Genomic DNA, 25,996 nt, shown 5'->3' on the forward strand with positions numbered 1-25,996 from the left:
CTCCCTGGCTATAGGGAAAAAAGTCCATATTCCTTCTGATGGCTATAAGGTCCTGAGTACCAGGACCTCCTGGCCATCCAGTATTGTCTTTTGCCACCCAGCCCCACCCAAATCCATGTCACCCCTACCCTCCAGCTACAGAACCCTCTTCCAGACTCCCCTACGTTCCAGGTGGTCACCCATTCCCAGGTCACCCAGCAGCCCAGATTGAAGGAAGAGCTCAGATCACATCACTGCTCTGCTTAAAGACTGCCGGTGGCTTCTTACTGCTCCTGCCACAACCTCTTGGTCTTCATCACACTTTATTCACATTTCCTGCTTCCTCTGCCTGGAAGGCCAGTCCCTGCTCCCTACCCCACTCTTTGGGTAGGTGGCTGCTGGTCGCCTTTCAGGTTCTAGCTCAAATGCCTCCTCTTAGATAACCTTCGGCAGTCAGCGTGTGGGGAATGGTTTCTCCCAGGTACTTAATGTATCACCATCTTGTTTATTTTTTTTCTTAACACTTAGCCACCATCAGTATTCACAGCCCTGTGCAAAGGCCACAGACTGAGGCCATTCTGCCTGGACTTGAATCTTGCCCTTGCCACCTGCTAGCTGTGCAAGTTTAGGCAAGTTTCTTAACCTCTCTGTGCCTCAGTTGAGGACACTCATCTATGAAATGGGGGTGGACAGTCACACTGTCTACCTTATAGGGTCGTTTTGAGGATTAAATGAGCTAATATATGTAAAGCACTTAGAACAGGGCCTGGCTGAATGAGCATAATCCTTGTGGGCTTTTTTCTAAAAAAACAAAAGCTTTTATTTAAGTTTAGGGGTACATGCGTAGGTTTGTTGCATAGGTAAACTAGTGTCATGGGAGTTTGTTGTACAAATTATTTTGTCACTGAGTTATTAAGCCTAGTACCCATTAGTTATTCTTCCAGATCTCTCCCGCCTCTCACCCTCCACCCTCTCACAAGCCCCAGTGTGTGCTGTTCCCCTCCATCTGTCCAGGTGTTCTCATCATTTAACTCCCATTTATCAATGAGAATGTGCAGTATTCGCTTTCCTCCTCTTCTGTTAGTTTGCTAAGGATAGTGGTCCACAGCTCCATGCATGTCCGCGCAAAGGACATGATCTCATTCTTTTTATGGTTGCATAGTATTCCATGGTGTATATGTGCCATGTTTTCACTGTATCCCCACAACCAGAACTACTACCTGGCACAAGATCTCTTTACCGCTCTCAAAACCTTTTGTGCTTGGGGGCCTGGACTGGGAATAGATAAGAATTGAGGGAAGAAAAGCTGCATTTAAAGAATTTGAAGTACTAACAGAAATAGGTCATGGTGACTGAAACACCAAAAGCAATTGCAACAAAGCCAAAATTGACAAATGGGATCTAATTAAACTAAAGAGCTGCACAGCCAAAGAAACTATCATCAGAGTGAACAGGCAACCTACAGAATGGGAGAAAATGTTTGCAATCTACCCATCTGACAAAGGTCTATTATCCAGAATCTACAAGGAACTTAAACAAATTTACAAGAAAAAAACAAGCCCATCAAAAAGTGGGTAAAGGATATGAACAGACACTTTTCAAAAGAAGACATTTATGTGGCCAACAAACATATGAGAAAAAGCTCATCATCACTGGTCATTAGAGAAATGCAAATCAAAACCACATGGAGATACTATCTCACATCAGTTAGAATGGCGATCATTAAAAAATCAGGAGACAACAGATGCTGGTGAAGCTGTGGAGAAATAGGAACGCTTTTACACTGTTAGTGGGAGTGTAAATTAGTTCAAGCATTGTGGAAGACAGTGTGGTGATTCCTCAAGGATCTAGAACCAGAAATACCATTTGACCCAGAAATCCCATTGCTGAGTGTATACTCAAAGGATTATAAATCATTCTACTATGAAGACATACACATGTTTGTTTATTTATTTATGTTTTTATTTTTCTTTTTAACATCTTCTTGAGTTAGCACACATATGTTTATGCAGCACTATTTGCAATAGGAAAGATCTGGAACCGACTCAAATGCCTATCAATGATAGACTGGATAAAGAAAATGTGGCACATATACACCATAGAATACTATAAAGCCATAAAAAAGAATGAGTTCATGTCCTTTGCAGGGACATGGATGAAGCTGGAAGCCATCATTCTCAGCAAACTAACACAGGAACAGAAAAGCAAACACCACATGTTCTCACTCATAAGTGGGAATTGAACAATGAGAACGCATGGATACAGGGAGGGGAATATCACACACCAGGGTTTACTGGGGCTGGAGGGGAAGAGGAAGGAGAGCATTAGGACAAATACTTAACACACGTGTTAAACCTAGATGACGGGTTAACAGGTGCAGCAAACCACCATGGCACATGTATACCTATGTAACAAACCTTCACGTTCTGCACATGTAACCCAGAACTTAAAGTAAAACAAAAGAAAGAAAAAGAAAAGAAATAGGTCATGGTAAAACTTGATGAATAAAATAAAATTCAAGGCCAGGTGTGGTGGCTCACGCCTATAATCCCAGCACTTTGGGAGGCCGAGTTGGGTGGATCACGAGGTCAAGAGATCGAGACCATCGTGGTCAACATGGTGAAACCCCGTCTCTACTAAAAATACAAAAATTAGCTGGGCATAGTGGTGTGTGCCTCTAGTCCCAGCTACTTGGGGGGATGAGGCAGGAGAATTGCCTGAACCCAGGAGGCAGAGGTTGTGGTGAGCCGAGATCGTGCCATTGCACTCCAGCCTGGGTAACAAGAGTGAAACGCCGACTCAAAAATAAATAAATAAATAGAATTCAAACTTAAGTTACTGGAAATGAAAACGTAAAGGAAAAAGATTCCCTGTTTCACCAGTTTTACCCTAGGAGTCCACAGCTAAAAAGCCTTGCCAGCCAGAATGCCACCGTGGACTGTCCCCAAAGAGTAGCCAATTCTACCACTGAGAAGTCAGGCAGCTACTTGCAAAGGTTTAACCCATTTATGCCTGACATTACAGATTTTTGAATTTTTGCATGAAATTCAACTATGTAACCTAGAAAAATTCAAGAAACAAGAATTTGAAGAGAGAAAATTATGTTCCATTGTTAAGTGGCGTTCCAAAAATGGAACACTAGGCATACATGGCCATGAATCGAATAATCTTTTGCAAAATGTTGGTTCACTGACCAACCCTAACATAGAGTTGTGATTAAATAATTTAGAGTGCTTCCATTTTCAGCTTGAGTTGAATACTTTTCGAAGAGTCTTTCTGAAAAGAGAAACATGCAGGCTGGTGTATGGGCCTTTGCCTTGTGTTTTGCTCTCATTGCTGAAGATGAGTCAGAAAGCAGCAGAAATACTTTTCTTTTTGGCATTTTGGTGGGTCAGCAAGATTTGGAGAGCTGAATACCTGGGGTAACCCTTGCTTCTCTTACACAGACTAAAGGAGCTTTATTTTGAAAAGAGCTGAACTCTTAAAGAGAGGAGAGGTGCTCTAAGGTTTGGAAATGGGGGAGGTAGGAAGGGATAGAGAAGGGGGCTAGCAGCCAGAAAAGAAGGAATAGAGAACATCTGTATGTGATGGGCAGATGACATGAGACCCTATGTCTGCTGAGTGCCTCGAGAAGGGGCAGGCCACCCGATAGGACAGTGCCTGGCCTATTCTAAGATATGCGTCTTAGAATTTAGACACATAGGCATAGTGGCTTATGCCTGAAATTCCAGCATTTTGGGAAGCCAAAGTGGGTAGATAACCTGAGGCCAGGAGCTCAAGACCAGCTTCGCCAACATGGTGAAACCCCATCTCTACCAAAAACACAGAAAAAAATTAGCCAGGTGTGGTGGCGGGTGCCTTAGTACCAGCTACTTGGGAGGCTGAGAATTGCTTGAACTTAGGAGACAGAGGCTGCAGTGAGCCGAAATTGCACCACTGCACTCCAGCCTGGGGAACAGAGCGAGACCCTGTCTCTGAATAAAAAAGAAGATGAAGCCACATGCCTGAGGGGACTATGCCAATCAGATTGAACCCAGAGTTGTCCTTTGGAGGCTTGAGCTCTTATTGTCCATGCTTACCTGCCACGTGCTGTACACATGAACTACACTGGCGGTCACAGGCAGCACGGCCGCAGAATTACTTTATATTCACTATTAACTGTGGATGGAGTCCCAGTTACAGTGAACACACCTGGGAGGTGACAGCCTCATGTGCCGTCCCATCAGATCCTAACCTGCGCCATGTGGACATAGCTTTACATTCCCTTTTGTGTTTCTAGTGAATAACACTGGCAACTTTTCCTTTCTTATTCAATCAGGTTTTAAAGATGGAGAGAGACTCCCTCAGGGGCAGGTTAAAGTGCTTGGCTGGTTTCAAGTGAACCCTATAATATTTTTATACCCAATTCTTTTTGCTTCCTACTTCCGGGTCAATTAGAGGCCAATTCTGAACCACTTCAATCAAAAAGGGATAATTCTACCTCCTCTCACGGCCTGCGACCAAATACTTAAAACCAGGGTTCCTGGGGTGTATGAAGAAATTATCCAATGGCTGTGTTATATTTTGTTGTCGTTTTACAAAAATAGCTGTGTCGTTTTGAAATAACTAAGTTTTATAGTTTTGTTGGGCTCTCATTGCATTCGATTGCTGCTTATTATTTTTCCTGGCTCGGAATCATGATTTAGACTGTAACTCATGGCAACAAAAACCCTGAGCAAGGCTTTCTGAAACACAGACAAGGATCAATCAAAACATCGCAGACCAATTAATGTACCTTGGAGCCCCTGGGAGTACCTGCATTCCAGTGAGTACCACAGTATCAAATTGGTTAACATTCTAAGTGTACTTGAGTACCTTAGGCTAACTCTCTCCCCAAGCCTTTTTTGTTTATTTACTCAGAAATATGTATTAATAAGAATACGGCTGGGCGTGGTAGCTCACACCTGTAATCCCAGCACTTTCAGAGGTCAAGGTGGGTGATCAGTTGAGGTCGAGTTTGAGACCAGCCTGGCCAACATGGTAAAACCCCATCTCTACTAAAAATACAAAAATTCGCCAGGCATGGTGGCAGGTGCCTGTAATCCTAGCTACTCTGGAGGCTGAGGCAGGAGAATCACTTGAGCCCAGGTGGCAAAGGGTACAGTGAGCCAAGATCATGCCACTGCACTTCAGTCTGGGTGACAGAGTGAGACCCTGTCTAAAAAAAAAAAAAAGAAAGAAAGAAAAGAAAAGAAATATGTATTAATAAGAATAGTTAACACTTAGTTGTCATTTACCAAGTGCCAGGTACTGATGATGTGTTTTACATATAAGAATTCAGTCTTCTCAATAGACCTCTGAGATGGGCACTATCATTAGCTCCATTTATAGGTGTGGGAAAAGAAGCACAGGGAGAGGTGTGTAACCATCTCAGATCCTACAGACAAGAAGCTGGCCACTGTCAGTTACCAAACTCAGGCAGTCTGATTGCAGAGCTGGTGTTCTCAGCCCTCACGCATGTTCCCTTGTAATAGTCGCATATTAGGTGGTATTGCATCCCTTCTCATGCCTAGCACAAGTAATTATCATTTATTTTTTGGCCTATTGCTTCACTGCAAGAAGTAGCTAAGGCAGAAATATTTGCAAAATTGAATGGAGGCCAGGTTCGGTGGCTCATGCCTGTAATCCCAGCACTTTCGGAGGCTGAGGTGGGCGGATCATCTGAGGTCAGGAGTTTGAGACCAGCCCAGCCAACATGGCGAAACCCTGTCTCTACTAAAAATACAAAAATTAGCTGGGCATGGTGGTGGGTGCCTATAATCCTAGCTACTGGGGAGGTTGAGGCAGGAGAATCTCTCAAGTCTGGGTGGCAGAGGTTGCAGTGAGCTAGATCGTGCCACTGCACTCTAGCCTGGGTGACAGAGTGAGGCTCTATCTCAAAAACAAAAACAAAAAAAATGGAAAAGATTTTCAGCAAATATTATTTTTTCAATTGTAATATCAATTGTTGTGAAGGTTTACATGCACCTTCACAGTGATTGCACAACATGCAAGGGACATCAACCCAACAATCTCTCAAGTGAGCAAGAGGACTGTATTGAAAGGATGGGCCAGAGCAGGAAGTAGGAGCCTCAGTGCCTCTCAGCCCAGGGGTAACAGACGAGTCAGCCTCCTGGAGCTCAGACACACCAAGAAAGTGGCTCCAGTGAGGACTAGGAGGATTTCTTCCGCCACCCCACAGAAGTCAGTCCTACTCCAAATTATAATAGCAAATAATGTGTCAATAAAGAATAATATGGGTCAGGCTGTCAAATTTCTAGGATTCTGACTTCACCAAATAAGAAGATAGGCTATTTGATTTTTTGTTTGTTTGGTTGGTTTAGAGACAGGGTCTCACCCTGTCATCCGGGCTGGAGTACAGTGGCATGATCATAGCTCACTGTAACCTTGAACTCCTGGGCTCAAGTGATCCTCCCATCTCAGCCTCCTGAGTAACTGGGGCTATAGGCATGTACCACAGCACCTGGCTAATTCTTATTTTTTGATTTTTTTTTTGAAAGATAGGGTCTTGCTATGTGACCGAGGCTAGCCTTGAACTCAAGTGATCCTCATGCCTTGGCCTGCCACAGTGTTGGGATTACAGGCATGAGCCACTGTGCCAGCCTAGGCTTATTCGTTGAGATGGGATTGGGTACACGGGGTTAGAATTTAGAGAGAGATCTGCATGGAAAATAAAAAAGTTGGAGATATCCACACATGGAGGGCATTTAGACTAACGGAAATTGATGATTAGGCAAAATACTGGAGAGAGAGAGAGAGAGAGAGAGACAGAGACAGAGACAGACAGACAAGAGTCAACTAAATCAACATGAGAATCCCCTGGAAGACCAGCTGGGCACAGTGGCTCACTCCTATAATCCTAGCACCTTGGGAGGCAGAGGCAGGTGGATCACTTGAGGTCAGGAGTTCGAGACCAGCCTGGCCAATATGGCAAAACCTGGTCTCTACTAAGATACAGAAAAATAGCTGGGCATGGTGGCACATACCTGTAATTGCAGCTACTTGGGAGGCTGAGGCAGGAGGACTGCTTGAACCTGAAGGCAGAGATTGCAGTGAGCCAAGAAAACACTCCCTCCTGATCTCAAGAAAGACTTGGTCTCAAGAAAAAATAAAAAGATTCTTTGGTCTCACCCCCACTCCCATTTCTAACCCAGGCTTTTGATTCTTAGGTTGGGACAGGGTGTAATAACTTACATTTTTAACAGATTCCAAAGACATTGATCCTGCAGATTGGAGCCTCCACTCAGCACAATGATCCTACTGCTTGGCTTTTATTCTGCTCTGAGCACCCTGTCATCTTTAGGCTTGCACTAGCCCCAGGGCCTTTGTACCTCCCTCTGCTTGGAAGGCACTACTCCAGATACCAGCAGGAATCAAGCTCTTGCCTTTTCAGGTCCCTGCTCAGATGTCCCCTTATTAATGAGATCTTTTCTAACCACCTTTCTTAAAACTAGCAACTCCTCCACTGCCCACCTGCTGCTCCTCCTGTTCCTAATCCCTCCCCTAGTTTGTCTCCATTCTTTCTATCATCTTCTAACAGACTGTATAATTGATTTACTTAGCTGTTTTGTTTATTACCTGTCCTTCCCATGCCATTTGGCTTTTTGGTAAACCTCCTGAGCCTAGAACAGTCCTTGGCACATACCAAACATTTAATAAATACTTGTTGAGGCCTCGCATGGGGGCTTGCGCCTGTAATTCCAACACTTTGGAAGGCGAAGGCAGGAGGATAACGCTAGGCCAGGATTTTAAGACCAGCCTGGGCAACATAGCAAGATGCCAACTCTACAAAAAAATTTGTTTTAATAAAAATTATCCAGGTGTAGTGATGCATGCCAGTAGTCCCAGTTACTTGGGAGGCTGAGGCATGAGGATCACTTGAGGCCAAGAGTTTGAGACCAGCTTGGGCAATATAGTGAGACCCCATCTCTAAAAAAAAAAAAAGGATGTGGTGGTGACATGTGCCTGTGGTCCCAGCTACTCGAGAGGCAGAAGTGGGAGGATCACGTGAGCCCAGAGGTTGAAGGCTGCAGCGAGCTAGGATCATGCCACCGCACTCCAGCCTGGGTGACAGAACGAGAGCCTGTTTCTAAAAAAAAAAAACATTGCCCAACGAGTGAATAAAATGAATGAATGAACATTCTTGGATGCAGCATTGCAGTTTTAAGAACTTAATTCTGATGGAAACGCTTTCTAACCAGTTGCTTCCGTATCTAACATGAAATATAATCACGATGCTCCCCCTCTGAAATTATCTCTCACACCCAGAGTGACACCCAAGCTCGTTGGCATTGGTTCCTCACCAGGCACTGGTCGGGGCTGGGACACGGCAGCAAACAGATATGGAAGTGGCCTTTGCCCCCTTCTGCCTACAGTCCAGTCGAAAACAGGGTCTGCCTGCCTGTCCGTTCTCATCAACCATTACTCTCTGCGGGCATTTCACCTCCCGGCCAGTGAGAAGCTCCTATGAGTCCCTGTGCTTCTTGCTTTCTTGCTTTGCACGGCTGTACCTCTGCACAGAAAACCCTCCCATCCTCCCTGACACCTGGTTAACTCCCACTCACTCTTCCAGCTCCGCTCAGCCGCCGCATTCCCCAGGAAGCCTTCCCCAAGGCTCCCCTCTTCCGTGCCCTAAATAACCCGTGCACACCTCTACGCTCAGCACATTTTCCTCACCACCTTTGCATATGTCTTTATGCACTCCGTCAAGGATTTCTCAAAGGTGGGCATCATGGCAGTGCTTTCTGTTTTAATAATTTTATTGTATTCCAGATCCTCAAAATGTGTTACCCTGTACATGGTACACAACATCTAATTTCACTTTATCACTCTCTTTTAGCCAAGCATTGTGATCAGGACCCAACAGATTTTTACAGTTAAATTTGTCCTGCTAATAAAAAGTAGGGGAGTCAGTAATGGTAGAAAACAGCACTTTTTTTTTTTTTTTTTTTGAGACGGAGTAGTCTTGCTCTGTTGCCCAGGCTGGAGTGCAGTGGCACGATCTCAGCTCACTGCAACATACACCTCCCAGGTTCAAGCAAATCCCCTGCCTTAGCCTCCCAGTAACTGGGATTACAGGCACACATCACCATGCCTGGCTAAGAAAACAGCACCTGTAATCCCAGTGCTTTGGGAGGCGAGGCGGGTGGATCACCTGAGGTCAGGAGTTCAAGACCAGCCTGGCCAACATGGTGAAACCCCATCTCTACTAAAAAATACAAAAATTAGCCAGGCATGGTGGCAGATACCTACAATCCCAGCTACTCAGGAGGCTGAGGCAGGAGAGGCATTTGAACCTGGGAGGCAGAGGTTGCAGTGAGCCTAGGTTGCACCACTGCCCTCCAACCTGGGCCACAGAGTGAGACTCTGTCTCAAAAAAGAAAAAGAAAGAAAGAAAGAAAAGGAAAGAAAGAAAGAAAGAAAAGGAAAGCAAGCAAGCAAGCAAGCAAGCAAGCATTTGACCAGAGTTAATATGCAATTCCCTAGAACTGTTTTAAGGAAAGCAGCTTTCCTTAGAATCTGGAACTGTGACAGCTGTTTCTCATAAATGAACAGGGGCCAGTAGTGCAACACGAAAGCCCACCTTTTTGGAGATACCTGCAATGCATTCTGAAGACTCCCAAAAGCTTTTGAGGGGCCTCAATAGAGCAGGTCCCATTTCTATTTAGACCTTGAAATGGACATGCTTCCATCTCTCCCCAGTCTCTCCTTCATAAACTCTGAATTGTTTTCATGTTGACTTTTAGAGATCTAAGCTTCTTCCTTTGTTTCTATGCTTTTAACTTCTTTGTGTGGTTTTGGGAAGGTAGGCACAGATCTTTTCTCAAAAGTGAAATCAAGTTCTCAGCAGAAGAGGAAATATATAGGGAAGAGAAAGGAAAGTACCTTTCAAATCTTCAGAGAATGGCTCTTGTGCCCTTTACAAAGGAAATTCCCTGGAAATGGTTATAAGCTGAACTACTAATATGATCGGTTAATAGTAACAGTGATAAGGATAATCATATTTATGATTTGTTGAGCAGTGCCATCACTACATGCATCATCTATAATCTTTGCAGTCATACTGCACAGTAGGTCTTATTAATTCCCATTGTAGATTCAGATTCACAAACCGAGGCTCAGAAACACTTGCGAAAAGTAACTTGCCAAAGGTCTATACCTAGAAGGAGGCAGATTTGAATCCACGTCAATTTCTTTTCTTTTTTCTTTCTCTCCCTCCCCCTCCCCCTCCCCCTCCCCCCCCCCCTCTCTCTCTCTCTCTGTCTAGCTCTGTCACCCAGGCTGGAGTGCCGTGGTGGGATCTGAGTTCACTGCAACCTCCACTTCCCGGGTTCAAGCAATTCACCTATAACAGCTTCCAGAGTAGTTGGGACTACAGGCACACACCACCATGCCAGGGTAACTTTTTTTGTATTTTGGTAGAGACGGGGTTTCGCTGTGTTGCCCAGGCTGGTCATGAGCTCCTGAGCTCAGACAATCCACCTGCCTCAGCCTCCCAAAGTGCTGGGAAACAGGCGTGAGCCACAGGTAAATTTCTAAGACCTCAAAAGTGCACTCTGTTTTTTCCATCATGGATTACCTTTAGGGAAAAGGAGACATGGGCTGATAAAGGGCTCACAGTGGGAAAAGTCTCAGATTGGTTTCTGGTGGAGTGGAGGGAACCTTGAGGAAAGAATGGTAAGTTGAAGAGCCAAAAATCATGTTCAGGGACAGAACATTTCGGCCATCCCTTGAAATCAGAATCATGGCAATGGAGCAGAGCTCCCCAGACACCTGGAGATGCTCTGGGTCAACAGGGCCTTGCGCCATGATGGAGTGTAGGCTGAGCCTCTGCAGCCCCCAGTCTGTGACCCTGGCATCCTTCTTGGTGTATACTTGAATGCAGCTACTTATGAATTCTGTTGATTTTCAATATAACCCTCATGGCAATCACAGTGACATCTCTGATTTTGCTCCTCCTCCCTGTGGGGCTTTGAACAGGTCACCATGAATCTTCCAGAAGTGTTTTTTGAAAAATCTGTACAGCAGGCTGAAACTGGTGTTCAATCCACTTTCCTGCCCAAAGACACAGAGTATAATAAGATAGTGGTTAGACGTACAGGCTATGGTAGCCGACTCCTGAGATTTGAACCACCAACCAACAGCTTACTGGTTGTGTAACCTTAGGCTAATGAGTTCTAAGGAAACTTTCCTTCGTCTCAGTTTCCTACTTATCGGTGTGCTATGAGGATTGCATTGAGTAATGTATAAAGAGGGAGTTTTGAGCACAGAGCACATATTAAATAAAATATATGCTATGGTATTATTTCCATTATCAACATCCACTAAGGGCGTGAAATCTGGCAGCTTTTGTCTGTATACAACACTGCCTTCTCCACTATGTTAGATGTCGATCCTTGGTTTAAGCCTCATAGGTAACCGCTGTGAGCTTTAATGAGACCCCGGGTGAATTATGTCCTGTAAGTTAATCGTAGGAAACACTCTTGTCCTAAATAATTGTGCCCTACATTCCAATCCCATCCCTGTCCTCTGACTGCACCAAGTGTATGCTCCTTGCAGAGATGTTCCCCTGCTCATGTGTGAATAACGCAGGAAAGAATGCAAGTGCATTTAAATAACCTTTCAGCAATTGAGGGTGCACTGTTTGCCTTCCTGTGGGAATGCCTGTCAGTCATGTCAAAGGTGCTTGCTCAGAACTTCAGCATTTATCCCTGATATGTTGCTACATCTCGTCCTCAACTGTGTGGTGCCATATTATCCATGCCCATAGGTCAACTTCTGGTTCCTTCTGCCTTCTCAGGCCCTTGCGGCCCTGCTTCACTCAGCGAGTCAGTGACAACGGCCAAAAAGTGACACAGAGCCCGTTTTATTCCATCTTTTTTAGGAGTCAGAACTACAACTCTACTTTACATCAGAAGGTGGTCTGTAGAGAGAAGCAGATAATGAACCTGAGCTGTTGAAGTGTGTTCTTACAAAGGAGATTCTTTTGGAAATGGTTATAATCTAAACTATGATCAGCTAATAATAACAGTCATAATAATAATGATAATATCTATGATTTATTGATTGGTGCCATGCATATTATGTGGATTATTTATAATCTTTGCAGCAAGACTGCACAGTAGGTCATGTTAATTCCCATCATATAGATTCAGAAATCAAGGCTCAGGGACATAAAGTAACTTGCCAAAAGTCTATACCTAGAAAGTTGCAGTGTTCAGTTCAAAGGGAAACCCACGGTGTTTCCCAGATCAGACAAAATGAAATGCCACAACCACTCAGGCTTACAACACTCACAGGCTCACAACACTATGTGGCTGTTGTCTTATTCTTTGAGGGTTGAAGGCTTGTGTCAACACCTCCACCTGACAGATGAGGAAATGGGCAGTAAGTTCCTGGCCCAATGGCTTCCAGTGACTGAGGGACATTCAGAATGAGCATAGACAGCTTCTCACTTTAGGTCATGAGTGCCGTTCACCGAGAGCTGTCACCTGCCAGGATCAGTGGAGGGCTGCTGCTAGATCAAATATTTACACAATCATAAGTTGCTTCCTACTGCAGCGAGTTCCTCATAATACAAAAGTACCTAAAATTCTGGGTTTTTAAATTTCAAAGTCACGAAAGAAAGAAAGAAAGAAGAATGCACAGATAGGCCAGGTACAGTGGCTCACACCTGTAATTCCAGCACTTTGGGAGGCTGAGGCAGGTGGATCACCTGAAGTCAGGAGTTCAAGACCAGCTTGGCCAACATGGTGAAACCCCATCTCTACTAAAAATACAAAATTATTCATGACTGGTGGTGAGCACTGAAGATCTCAGCCACTCAGGAGGCTGAGGCAGGAGAATTGCTTGAACCCTGGCAACAAGAGCGAAACACCATCCTCCTCCCCTCACAGAAACAGCACAGATAGTATATTAGACTGCTACGTAAATACTATTAAGGTTAAACACTCTGCCTTATTTGCTTATTGAAAGACGAGAGAGAGAGAGAGAGAGAGAGAGAGAGAGAGAGAGAGAGAGAGAGAGAGAGAGAGAGAGAGAGAGAATGCTAAAGCCATGCCTCTCATCCTTATTCCTTCCCTCCCCAGAAGCTGTCAGTCTCCTAACATAGGTCTCCAGCATTCCCTATTGCTTTTGTCCTTGGACTGCATTTGAATGTAGCTATATGCAGTATACACTGTTTTGTGTGTTTTTCAACCTTAGAGAAATGTAGCCAGAATAGTTATCTTTTCCTGACTTATTTTCCATTCAACATCATGTTTTTGAGATGTATCAATATAAGCGTTTTTGTGTTTCATCCATTTATTGGATTCCATGATACAAATATACCATAGGATATGTCTATGTTCTCCTGCTGAGGGACAAGCTACATCTAAGTTTCTGCTATTTACAAAAAGCCAGGCCCTTTGCTCCTAGCGTTGCCTCTGTCTGCTGGGCTCCTCTTCCAGAAGTTCATTCATTTGATGATCTCATCTTGTCCAATTAATTTGCTCCCTTTCCTTCCCATATTTTTTCTTGGTTATCAGTGGGATTGCCAGAGAAAAGACAGGACATCCAGTTAAATCTGAATTTCAGATAAATAAGTATAGTATAAGTATACCCCAAGTGGTATATGGGATATACTTACCCTAACAAAAAATTCACAATGATCTAAAATTGATGTGAGAATCTTGTGTTTTTGTATTTGTTAAATCTGCGACTCTAATTGTGACATTCTCAGCGAGGCCATCCCTGTACAGACTATTTAAATGTTTAGCCTCCTCCCCCACACTTCCTGTTCATTTTCACTCTCTTATTTTTCTTCACAGCCCTTATCATCAATTTACCTGCAATATATTTCCTTATTTATTTTGCTCTTTGTATGTCTTTTTCCTCTGGAATGTAAGCCCCTTGCAGGCAGGTTTTTTGTTTTGTCTTCTGCTATGTCAGACATAGTATGTGCTTAATAAATACTTGCTGAGTAAATGAGTAAATAAATGTAACAGTGCTAGGACTGTCATTGTACATGTCTCCTTTGTAGTGCATGAGATTTTCTCCAGGGTAAACATTTGGAAATAAAATTGCGTTTTTTAGGGTGTGTGTCTTTACTAGGCTTTGCCAATTTGCTGTCTGAAGTGATTGAACTAATTTCCATTCCCATTAGTAATGTATAAAAAAAGTTCCCATTTCTTAATGCTTTTACACTATTGGGGGGAGTGTAAATTAGTTCAACCACTGTGGAAGACAGTGTGGCAAATCCTCAAGGATCTAGAACTATAAATACCATTTGACCCAGGAATCCCATTACTGGGTATATACCCAAAGGATTATAAATCATTCTATTATAAAGACACATGCACATATATGTTTACTGCTGCACTGTTCACAATAGCAAAGACTCGGAACCAACCCAAATGCCCATCAGTGATAGACTGGCTAAAGAAAATGCGGCACATATATACCATAGAATACTATGCAGCCATAAAAAAGGATGAGTTCATGTCCTTTAAATATTTAAAGGACATGGATGAAGCTGGAAACCATCATTCTCAGCAAACTAACACAAGAACAGAAAACCAAACAGCAAATGTTCTCACTCATAAGTGGGAGTTGAACAATGAGAACACATGGACACCGAGAGGGGAACATCACACACTGTGGCCTATCAGGGGGTGGGGGAGTAGGGAAGGGATAGCATTCGGAGAAATACCTAATGTAGATGACAGAGTGATAGATGCAGCAAACCACCATGGCCCGTGTATAACTATATAACAAACCTGCACATTCTGCCCATGTACCCCAGAACTTAAAGCGTAATGTTAAAATGTTCCCATTTCTTAACACCCACAGTATCTTTCTTTCTTTACCTTTGAAACTGCAATAATTTTGATTTTTGAGTCAACGGTTAAAACCAGCATGGAAACATAAGATAACCACTAGTGAACTCCAATGAGTGAATTCACAACAAACAGTAATTATTAATCCAAAAGGTGTCAGATGTTGTTGGGTGCTTATTTAAAAGATGAGTTAATTATTATGGATGTACAAACAATTCTAAACCACAGTGTCTCTTGTGTAATAAAACAAACAGAAATTGCCCAAACTTATCACTGTTGCAATGCCATTTAAAAGCTCATAATAAAAATTGTTGAAGAAAAGCCATATTATTCATTTCACAACTAAAAAGGAGAAAGTCTTTCCTAAGAAAAATAAAATGAAAACTCATACATAATTTGTGGCATGTTCTTTAATATCTGCTTCAGAATTGCCGGAAACATGCAACTCATATCACAAAGGAAAATTTGAAAAAGTCCCTTGTTATAGATATGGCCAATCTCTTTTAAGTCCAAAAGATGAGGTATTTTAATGCATATACAAATTTTAAAATACATGCATAGACATGTTTTAATATATATACACATCAAATTTTAGTATATATACATATACATATATGTGTATATATATATTAAAAACAGTGTAATTAAAGGATATAACAACATGGCCCATTTTTCTTAGTCAGTCATGAAATAAGTTGTGAAATATTGCAAAAATGGCCACTATCTTTCCCTCCTTCCTGTTTGCATAGCCTTTGTAATGTGACTGTGAAGTGATGTCTAGATGTGAAATCTACTTTTCTTCCATTTGGATCTGGGCTTGTCTTCTGATTTGTCTTGGCCGAGAAAATATAGAAGTGGTAATAGGCTAGTTCAAAATTTAGGTCTCTGAAGGACTTTCATGCTTCAATTTGATCTCTTGGAACACTGCCTAGCTGCCATGTGAACAAGCCTGGGCTAACCTGCTGGAAGATGAGAGACCAGGTGTACCAAAGCTGAGGCAGCCTAGTTATCTCAGCTCAGGCCTCAGAGAGGTGAGAGAGTCCAGCCAACATCAGCAATGTCGTCCACTTGACTTGCAACTGACCACAGATGCATGAGGGAAACCAGAAGAACTGCCTTGCTGAGCCACGCCCGGATTACCAACATATGTGATCACGAGCTACATAAATGTTGGTTGTTTTAACCTACTATATTTTGCAATGGTTTGTTACTTAGCAGTGGTTAACTGGGACACAGGCTCACTTGGTTCTTCACCCTGCAGAAAGCAGATTTGTTACTTTCCTTTTGCTAAATGGATGCTGATGAAAATTGTTGAATATGTTTTAATTTGCAAAGGATTTGATGGGAAAATAACCGATAAAGTTTTTTTTTTCAACAAATATGTGAGTGTTTTATTGAGCACAATATCCACTGGAACCAATAAACAATTATGTACACAGCTGGCACCCAGTAATGATACACAGCTGCATTGGAGCATTCTGCCCTGTGCATGTACCAGAAACCACTGTATCATTCACCAGCACCGTCCTGTTAAGCAACTGGGAGTTTCATGAAACAAACAAACAAACAAACAAAAAAACAACAAAAAACAAAAACCAAAACAACAACAAAAAACAACTAGTGGTTTAAAAACTTGTCTCTTGAAGGAAATCATTAAGAAAATGAAAACTGCCTCTGAAATTTGACTTTAAAAGTCACATTCTGGGCATATCCTTTTCTCCTTCAGCCAGAGAAAGAGCTACATGGAGTTTTCAAACTCATGGATGAATTGTTAGTTTTCTTCAAGGAGAACAAATACAAACAAACAAAAAGTCTGACTACAGCTTTGAAAAATCCAAATAAATAAGATTCATCATGAAGAGTGGCTCACAAAGTTTTTTTTTTTTTCCAACGCTGAACTTCCACAGTTAGCCAGGGCAAAGGAAAGCTAGGAGTGTTTTCTCCTGCACATGGTAAGATCATTTCCAAAAAGTAAAGCTCTGCAAATGAACGCAAACATGGACGGGGAACAATTAATCTTTTGTAACCTCAAGTTCAGTGCATGTTATGAAAATTATAGTGTTGGGGTAAACATATAGAAAAACAGCCTCCATTATCTCACTTCACTAAAATGGTTTTAAGATTCCCAAGAATTTAAGAGATTGACTAGCAAATTAGAATTTATTCAGCTCATCACCTGTAAGAAAATGCATTTTTTTTTTGACATTTTCACCTACAGAAGCCTAAAAATGGGCCACAGATTTGTTACATCTCAAGGAATCTCTTTTTATTTTTATTTTATTTTTTGGAGACAGAGTCTTGCTCTGTTGCCCAGGCTGGAGCACAGTAGGGTGATCTCAGCTCACCGCAACCTTCGCCTCCCAGGTTCAAGAGATTCTTGTATTTCCCGAGTAGCTGGGACTATAGGCATGTGCTAACCTGCCTGGCTAATCTTTTGTATTTTAGTAATGACTGGGTTTCACTATATTACCCAGGGTGGTCTCAAACTTCTGAGCTCAGTCTGCCCTCCTTGGCCTCCCAGAGTGCTAGGATTACAGGTGTGAACCACGTGCCTGGCCTCAAGGAATCTGTTCAGTGATTCTGCTGGTCAAGTATACAAAACGAAGAGAGAATCCTTTTACTTTGTACTCACATATTTGTGAGGTTTAGTTCCTCAAAATATGGAGGCACCAAAACAGAGAAGAGAAACTTTCTAGAAACTGAATCTGATAGCTCCAGCTTTCTTCCCTTTTCTTTAATGCAACTCAGTTTCCCTAAATGAATATGCACAATCCAAATGCTTCTCGTTTTTGTCTTTCCTTTCTTTTTCCTCACAGTAAATATTTTAACTTTGACAATGAACCCTTTATATTATAGAAAAGAATGCAAAGTTTAAAAGGAATGTAACATAAACAATGAGACTCAAATGCAGCATCCTACAATAGCAGCTTTGGGGACAACAGAAGGGACCAGGGCCCCTGTGCACTGCTGGTGGGACTGTGACATGGTACAGCTACTTTGGAAAACAGCCTGGCAGTTCATCAAAATGTTAAACACAGAGGGACTAAGTGACCCATGCCTGGGTATGTAACAAAGAAAATGAAAACATTTATCCACAGAAACTTGCACATCAATGTTCATAGTAACACTATATGTAATAGGCAAAAACAGAAAGAAACTAAATGTCCATCAGCTGACGAGCAGATAAGCAAAATGTGATGTATTCATGTAATAGAGTAATCCTAGCATTTTGGGAGGCCGAGGCAGGTGGATCACCTGAGGTCAGGAGTTCGAGACCAGCCTGACCAACATGGTGAAACCCCATCTTTACTAAAAATACAAAAATTTGCCTGATGTTGTGGTGTGTGCCTGTAATTTCAGTTACTCCAGAGTTGAAACAGGAGAATCCCGTGAACCCAGGAGGTGGAGGTTGCAGTGAGCTGAGGCCATGCCACTGCACTCCAGCCTGGGCACCAAAAGCAAAACTCCTTCTTAAAAAAAAAAAAGAATATTATTCAGAAAAGAAATGAAATACTGATACATGCCACAACACGGATGAACCATGAACACATTATGCTGACTGAAACAAGTCACTTCAAAAAGACCACATACTGTCTGAGTCCACTGATATGAAATGTGCAGAATAGACAAATCTATATATAAAGTAAAGCAGTGTTTTCCTAGGGACAAAGGGATGGAGTTAATGTGTGTGGGGATGCTAGCTAAGAAGTATAGAATTTCTTTTTGGGGTAGTGAAAATGTAAAATTGGGGCAATGGTGGCATGACTGTGAATAATATCCTAACAATCACTGAATTGCATCCGCTAACGAATGAATTGTATGGTATGTGAATTATATTCAATAATAGCAATAAATATAAGCATAATGGTTTGATTAGGTCACCGCCCCCAGGCTCCAGAGTCTCTTGATCTTCTCTGCCATTAGGGTCTTTGGTGCTGGAGGGATTGTAACAAAGGTCTGGAGACATTTAAATAAGGGTCCAGCCACGTCTCCTCAGGTACATGAACCCTATTCATTCACATGACAAACATCTACTGAGGTCCTGTGACATGCCAGGCAGTAGTCCTGGTACTAAGCATACAGTTAGTGAACAGAATAGCCTCCCAAAGTCCCTGTCTCGGTACTGCTGAAGCTGGCATTCCAGTGGCGGAGTTTGACAATGAACAAATAATAAGTAAGTACGCAGAATGTTAGGTGCATATGAGTTCTAGTTCAGGATGGAGGGAGGGGAAGGCAGAGGCCTCTAAGAGACAACTGTGGTGACTGGGGAAGAGCTGGGAGGTGAGCTTGGCTGGCCGGTGAGGCTTGACTGCCTGTGGCCCCCACTCCCCTCCCTCTCCCTGGAAAGGAAGCAGCTGTCAAAGCCCTAGGCAGTCACTCAGCTGTGGCCTCTGTTCAGGAGGCTGTCGTGGTGTGGGCAGACGCCTTCTGTTGTCTGAAGGCAGCGGTGCATGTTGGCCTAATTTCCTCTTTGGGAGCATTACTGGGCAGAGTACACTGTGGTTTCAGTGAAACATTGTACAGAGTTTCTCATGATCTATTCGAGGACAGGATGAAAAAGTATACCCTTATCAAAGGCAGACTTATATAATGGGTAAAATAACCACTTACGATAACCACATATAAAGAATGTCAGTTTCTGGCTCGGCGCAGTGGCTCATGCCTATAATCCCCGCACTTTGGGAGGCTGAGGTGGGCAGAACACGAGGTCAGGAGATCGTGGCCAACCTGGCTAACACAGTGAAACTTTGTTTGTCTCTGCCAAGAATAGAAAAAAGTAGCTGGGTGTGGTGGTGCGTGCCTGTAATCCCAGCTACAGGAAGCTGAGGCAGGAGAATTGCTTGAACCTAGGAGGCAGAGGTTGCAGTGAGCTGAGAGCACCACTGCATTCCAGCCTGGGCGACAGAACGAGATTCTGTCTCAAAAAAATAAAATAAGAAGAATGTCAACTTCTGAAATAATACATTAAGAGACGAATAATGTATCCACTATGCTGGTGATTAGTACTAGCAGTAATACTACTACCAACACTATGATAAATTAATATTGATTGATAAGGTCAATAATCAGTGGCATTCGATATTATTAACAATAATAGCTGTGATCTAATAAGAGCTTCACTGCTCTCTGGTTGTGTACCACAGGTCTTTTACTTTTATGTACTGACAAATACATACATTATCCCTTGGTCGAATTTATGAAATCAGTTTTCAAAATGAGAAACACTTTGCTTAAAAACAAGATTTAAACAGATCAAAGAGAGGCTGACGGATTTCACAGTGTGGAATGAAGATTTAAACAAACCAACCGCATACACGTAGGATGAGAAAAGCAGTTAGGATTAAAAAAAATACACAAATCCATACAACCTGAATGTTATTGACAGGAAGCTGAACAGGAGGCTGGTTGTGATGTGGTGAACCCCAAGGCTAATGCAATATTAGACTATGAAGCAAACCACAAGACTGGGCAACCTAGCGAGACTCTGTCTCTATAAAAAATAAAAAACAATTAGCTGCGCATGGTGATGTGTGCTTGTAATCACAGCTACTCACCAGGATAAGCCAGGAGGATCGTGTGAGCTCATGAGCTGGAGGCTGCAGTGAGCTAGGATTGCACCACTGCCCACCAGCCTGGGCAACAGAGTGAGACCTGGCCCCGAAAACAACAACAAAAACAGCAACAAACCAGTGTTCTCACTGGGAGTTAATAGGACCGCATAGTAACAACACGATGCGGAGTACTGTGTTCTGTTTCACAGCTACATTTTAAGACAGATGTTTGCAAATTTCATTAAGTCCGGTTGAGAGCATTTAGGATGAGCAAGTGTTCAGGACCAACCTCAATGACTGAAGGGAATGGTGATGTCTAGTTCCCAAAAGAATAGCTCTAACAGTGGGAAGGCAGGAGCCAGCTACCTGAAGCATGGTTCTCTGTGAGATTGGATGTGTTAAGTGCTGATGCATGTAAGGAGGACCACTAGGTGGGGAGGGTCAGGAAGTGGGGTGTAAAAGTAGGCAGATTTGGTCGGGCATGGTGGCTCATGCCTGTAATCCCAGCACTTTGGGAGGGTGAGGTGGGAGGATCATGAGGTCAGGATATTGAGACCATCCTGGCCAAAATGGTGAAACTCCCTCTCTGTGAAAAATAAAAAAATTAGCTGGGCGTAGTGGTGCGTGCCTGTAGTCCCAGCTACTTGGGAGGCTGAGGCAGGAGAATCACTTGAACCCAGGAGGTGGAGGTTGCAATGAGCCAAGATTGCACTGCTGCACTCCAGCCTGGTGACAGAGCAAGACTCCATCTAAAAAAAAAAAAAAAAGTGTCGGAGGGGAGCAGATTTTGCAGGGACTGCAGAAAGGCTTTGTGCCACTCAGAGTTGCTACCCGAAGCGGTGGGTGGGTGTCATGTCCCTGGAGTGTTCCTACAGAGGCTGGGCACCACCTGTGCTCCGGCTGCAGCGTGATCCCCGCTCCCCGTGGGCGGGTGGGCTCCTGACCTCCAAGGTCCCTTCTGGCTCTCGGAGTCAGGGACCAGCCACGGTGAACAAAGAGCTCCAGTTGGGGAGTTGGCTCAGGCACTGTGGTTTCCCAACACTAGTAATTTGTATTCAGAGAACAAACACAACATTGTCTGAATTCACCACTGCTGAAGGCACAGATTTGGAGAAGTCGCGATGATCTGGAAAGGCACTGACGGCAGGTCAACTGGAACTGCAAAATCTCTTGAGATGGAAGCCAGCTTTCCGTCTGTGAGCCCTGCCACATGCTGAGGCTGCCTGACGGTGGCCCTGGCTGTGCATTTTGTAGGTTTCATCCCCTCTTCCCCGCTGCAGGTGGCTCTCAGGGAGCCCCTCTCAGCTCATCATCTGCCTGGTCACAGCTGTGGATTGTCCAATTTGGCTTTGCCTCCCGTCCTTTCTTTTGGGTCTGTGGCTGGTCCTCACACTCAGAGGCTCCTGGGTATCAATTTTCCTTTGCCTCCACATCTACTCTTGAGTCCCAGCCCTGCCCATTCCCATTCTGGATTCTGGGGATCCCAGCCCAGGTCAAGGGCTTTATTGCCCCCGAGGGAAGATCCAACTAGTGTGTAGTAATTAATAGTGCCATTTATTGACTAATATATGCCAGATGTTGAACAATCTCGATTTCACATAGTCCTCATAATGACATTTCAGAGCAGGTGTAATGTCCACTTCACAGAAGAGGCTCAGTAACTTGCCTGAGATTCCCCAGTGTGTGGTAGAGCTAGAATTCAAATCTCTCTGCTTCTAAAATCTACATTTTTCTCTAGTGTATCATGCCAGATCATGCTGAAGTCAGCACCTTACAAAAACCATGCCATATTTTCAGTAAATTTATGTTGATTATTTCTTTTGTATTTGTTTGCTTGCTTTTAGGAGAAGAAGAAAAACATTCTACTCATTTCCAAAAAAAGGAAAGAAACAGAAGAAAAAAATAATCTCACATGGCTTTGAAATCAACAGTGATTGAGCACATTGAAAACGAAAGCTTTGTGTGAAATAAATCTGCTTTGAGGTTTTATACTTGGATTGTTCTAAGTAGGGAAAGGATTGCCTTTGTGGGTCCACTGAAGTTTTGGCTCTCAAAACAGCGTTTTTAAAAGTTTCAGTACAGCAGGGATGATGTACTTCCCGATAAAGACTCTCATCATCAAGAAGTGGCTTTAGCGTGATAAATACCAAGTCAAGTGACAGATTATACAGCTCCCGAGCTAGGGTGTGATTCGGATTGGAAAACACAGGAGGGATAAGCATGCCGATATTAATGTTGTTGGGAGATTCTTTTTTTTTTTTTTTTTTGAGAGGGAGTTTTGCTCTTGTTACCCAGGCTGGAGTGCAATGGCGCGATCTCAGCTCACTGCAACCTCTGCCTCCTGGGTTCAGGCAATTCTCCTGCCTCAGCCTCCTGAGTAGCTGGAATTACAGGCACGCGCCACCATGCCCAGCTAATTTTTTGTATTTTTAGTAGAGATGGGGTTTCACCATGTTGACCAGGATGGTCTCGATCTCTTGACCTCGTGATCCACCCGCCTTGGCCTCCCAAAGTGCTGGGATTACAGGCATTGTTGGGAGATTCTACGCAATTCTTCTATCTGGTTCTGTCTTAATACTCATCACAGATTTTTTTTTTTTTTAAGATGGAGTCTTGCTTTGTTACCCAAACTGGAGGATAGTGGCGCAATCTTGGCTCACTCTAACCTCCATTTTCTGGGTTCGGCGATTCTCCTGCCTCAGCCTCCCAAGTAGCTAAGATTACAGGTATGTGCCACCATGCCAGGCTAATTTTTATATCTTTAGTAGAGACAGGGTTTCACCATGTTGGCCAGGCTGGTCTCAAACTCCTGGCCTCAAGTAATCCACCTGCCTCGTCTCCCAAAATGCTAGGATTATAGGCATGAGCCACTATGCTTGGCCCACAGATTTTATTTAATAATGTACACATACTGTACTTTTATTCTCCCTATGGGGTAAACGAACAAATCAATCATCATGAATATGAAACTCCAGAAAAGAGTAACCGGGCAGGATACAAACCAAACAGCTCAGGCTCCCTCATTCCGCAGCTGGCCGGGTTGGCATGGAAGGACCCTCTTTTTGCACTACTTGGCAAAGGGGACAGGAAATCTGAGCCACAGCTGGGCACCAGCACTCATGAGATGCATGGCCTTGGCTGAGCCCTTCAGTCAGTTTCTGATCCTCAGTTTTGTTGCCGATATCATGAGAAGTATCAGGATCTCACAGAGCTGCAGGGACGTTCAGAGGAGGTGGTGTGGGCAAGCGCATTGTCAACTATAAGCATGCTACAAAAAGTGATCACTATTACCTTAGTCAACAGGCATTTCCCAGTGGGGAGAATTCAACTGACCTCCTGTTGAAAAGGAGACCCTCCGCCTAATCCTGCCTCCGACGCTTTCTCTTCCCCAGCACTGATTTCATCTTCTCCTTTGTTTTTATCACTTCCTATATTGTATGTTTATTTATTTGTCCATTGTCTGTTACCCTGTGGTTTTCCTGCAGGTCTGGCTTTGGTCTGTTTCGTTCTCTGGTATCCCCAAAGCCTTAAACAGTGCCTGGCACATACTAGGCTCAATACATCTTTGTTGGGTTAATGAATGCCAAATGACGTCTCTAGTCTAAATGACCCCCACCTTAGCCCTCAGCTCTGATACTGTGAACAAGCAGTAAAAAAGTCATGTAGAATTTTAGGAACTTGAACTTTGGAAGCAGGATGTCAGAGTGGTTCATTTATCTATTCATTCCCTTAACTAATTTTCAGTCAAATTACTATATGCAAAGTTTTGGGCTCTGCTACCTGTCTGTTATGAATATCAGTCAATACTATTTTTTTTTTTTTGAGACAGAGTCTCGCTCTGTTGTAAAGGCTGGAGTGAAGTGATGTGATCTCAGCTCACTGCAACCTCCACTTCTCAGGTTCAAGTGATCCTCCTGCCTCAGCCTCCTGAGTAGCTGGGATTACAGGCGTGCATCACCACACCTGGCTAATTTTTGTACTTTTAGTAGAGACAGCATTTTGCCATGTTGGTCAGGCTGGTCTCGAACTTCCAACCTCAGTGATCCACCTGCCTCAGCCTCCCAAAGTGCTGGGATTACAGGCATGAGCCACTGTTCCTGGCCAGTCAATACTATTATAAAACTAAGCAAAATGGTTTCTTGTAAAAAAATAAAATTTCAAATACATATTCAAATGACAAATGCCCCGCTAATTTCCTATTCATGCCCAAATCATTCGATTTGATGTTTTCCCAGCTAATTTACAGGCATCTGTGCTTTGGTGGCCACTTTTGAGAATTAGAAAGTTCGTCTTAATTTCCAAAGTGACATCTAGTTAGATGTCTAGGGGAAGGTATTGTATTGTCCAACTTCCTCCACACTTGCTTCTTAACTCATTGCAATTACTGGAGATGTGGCTTTAAGAGAGGTCAGGAATGAATACAGTCGATGTACAGAAAAAAAAATGTCCCTTAGCAGAAAAGGTCAAAAAGAAAACTGCTCAACCATGATGAGTTTTAAACAAGCCAGTTGTCTGTGACTTTATTTATACTGCAGTTGGATTTCATTGTACTTAGGAAGCTGTTCAGTCATCACTGTACTAATGAGTTAATAAGTAAGTAGGTGCCTATATTTTCCAATCATGTGCCCCACTTTGTTTCTGCATAGTAACAGGTCCAGGAGAGAAATAAAACTTAGAAAAATCTCCAAACCTTGAGAAACATGTTTCTGGCACAGATGTCTCAAAAAATAACATTTTCACTGGACTTAGGGTAGAGAAAATGCTTCATAGTGAGATTATATATATATAAATTAAAATGAAATTGATATACATAAATTCAATTAATTTATATAGGATTAAATTAATTTTATAAAAATTAAAATGTAGTAATTAAGGAAAGAATACTTTTTCAAAATCCAAGTAATTAAAAAAATTGGATGGAGGCTGGGTGTGGTGGCTCACACCTGTAATCCCAGCACTTTGGGAGACCAAGGAGGGTGGATCACTTGAGGTCAGGAGTTTGAGACCAGCTTGGCCAACATGGTGAAACCCTCTGCCCTTACTAAAAATATAAAATTAGCCAGGTGTGGTGGCATGCGCCTGTAATCCCAGCTATTCAGGAGGCTGAGGCAGGAGAATTGCCTGAACCCAGGAGGCGGAGGTTGCGGTGAGCCGAGATCGCGCCATTGCACTCCAGCCTGGGGAACAAGAGCGAAACTCCGTCTCAAAAGAAAAAAAAGAAAGAAAAAGAAAAAGAAAAAAGTCTTGCTCCCCTTTTAAGAGACAGGAGACATGTAGGAGTGTGGCAGGGGATAATTTCTGAAGTTCTCATGGGCTTCTTTGAGGGCCCCTATTGTGTTATGTAAGCTGGGTTGGGTGCACATGCAGGAGCATAGTTTCAATCCAACTTTTTTTTTTGAGACAGCATCTCAGTCTGCTACAGCAGGTGAGAAAAGCCATCAGATGTAAAGCAATCACAGAGCCACTCCAAGTCTTATGAAACCAGTTTGATGGAACAAAAAGGTCCGGCATTTAGCATTCCTCTGGCATGTAGGCATTTTTTGGTGGAAGCAGAACTTTGGAGCTACTGACTCAGTGCTATCCTCCTCACCTAAGTGTGTTTGTCTCCTT

The 25,996-nt window shown here is 43.1% G+C and overlaps 1 protein-coding gene across 15 annotated transcripts in view; it reads right to left on the bottom strand.

Moving 5' to 3' along the window:
• The window catches only part of FRMD4A (FERM domain containing 4A), a 696,700-nt gene that overhangs the window by 255,685 nt on the left and 415,019 nt on the right, over positions 1–25,996 (bottom strand). The window lies entirely within an intron of this gene.

This window comes from Callithrix jacchus, chromosome 7 (genome assembly GCF_049354715.1).
Source record: "Callithrix jacchus isolate 240 chromosome 7, calJac240_pri, whole genome shotgun sequence".
NCBI lineage: Eukaryota > Metazoa > Chordata > Mammalia > Primates > Cebidae > Callithrix > Callithrix jacchus.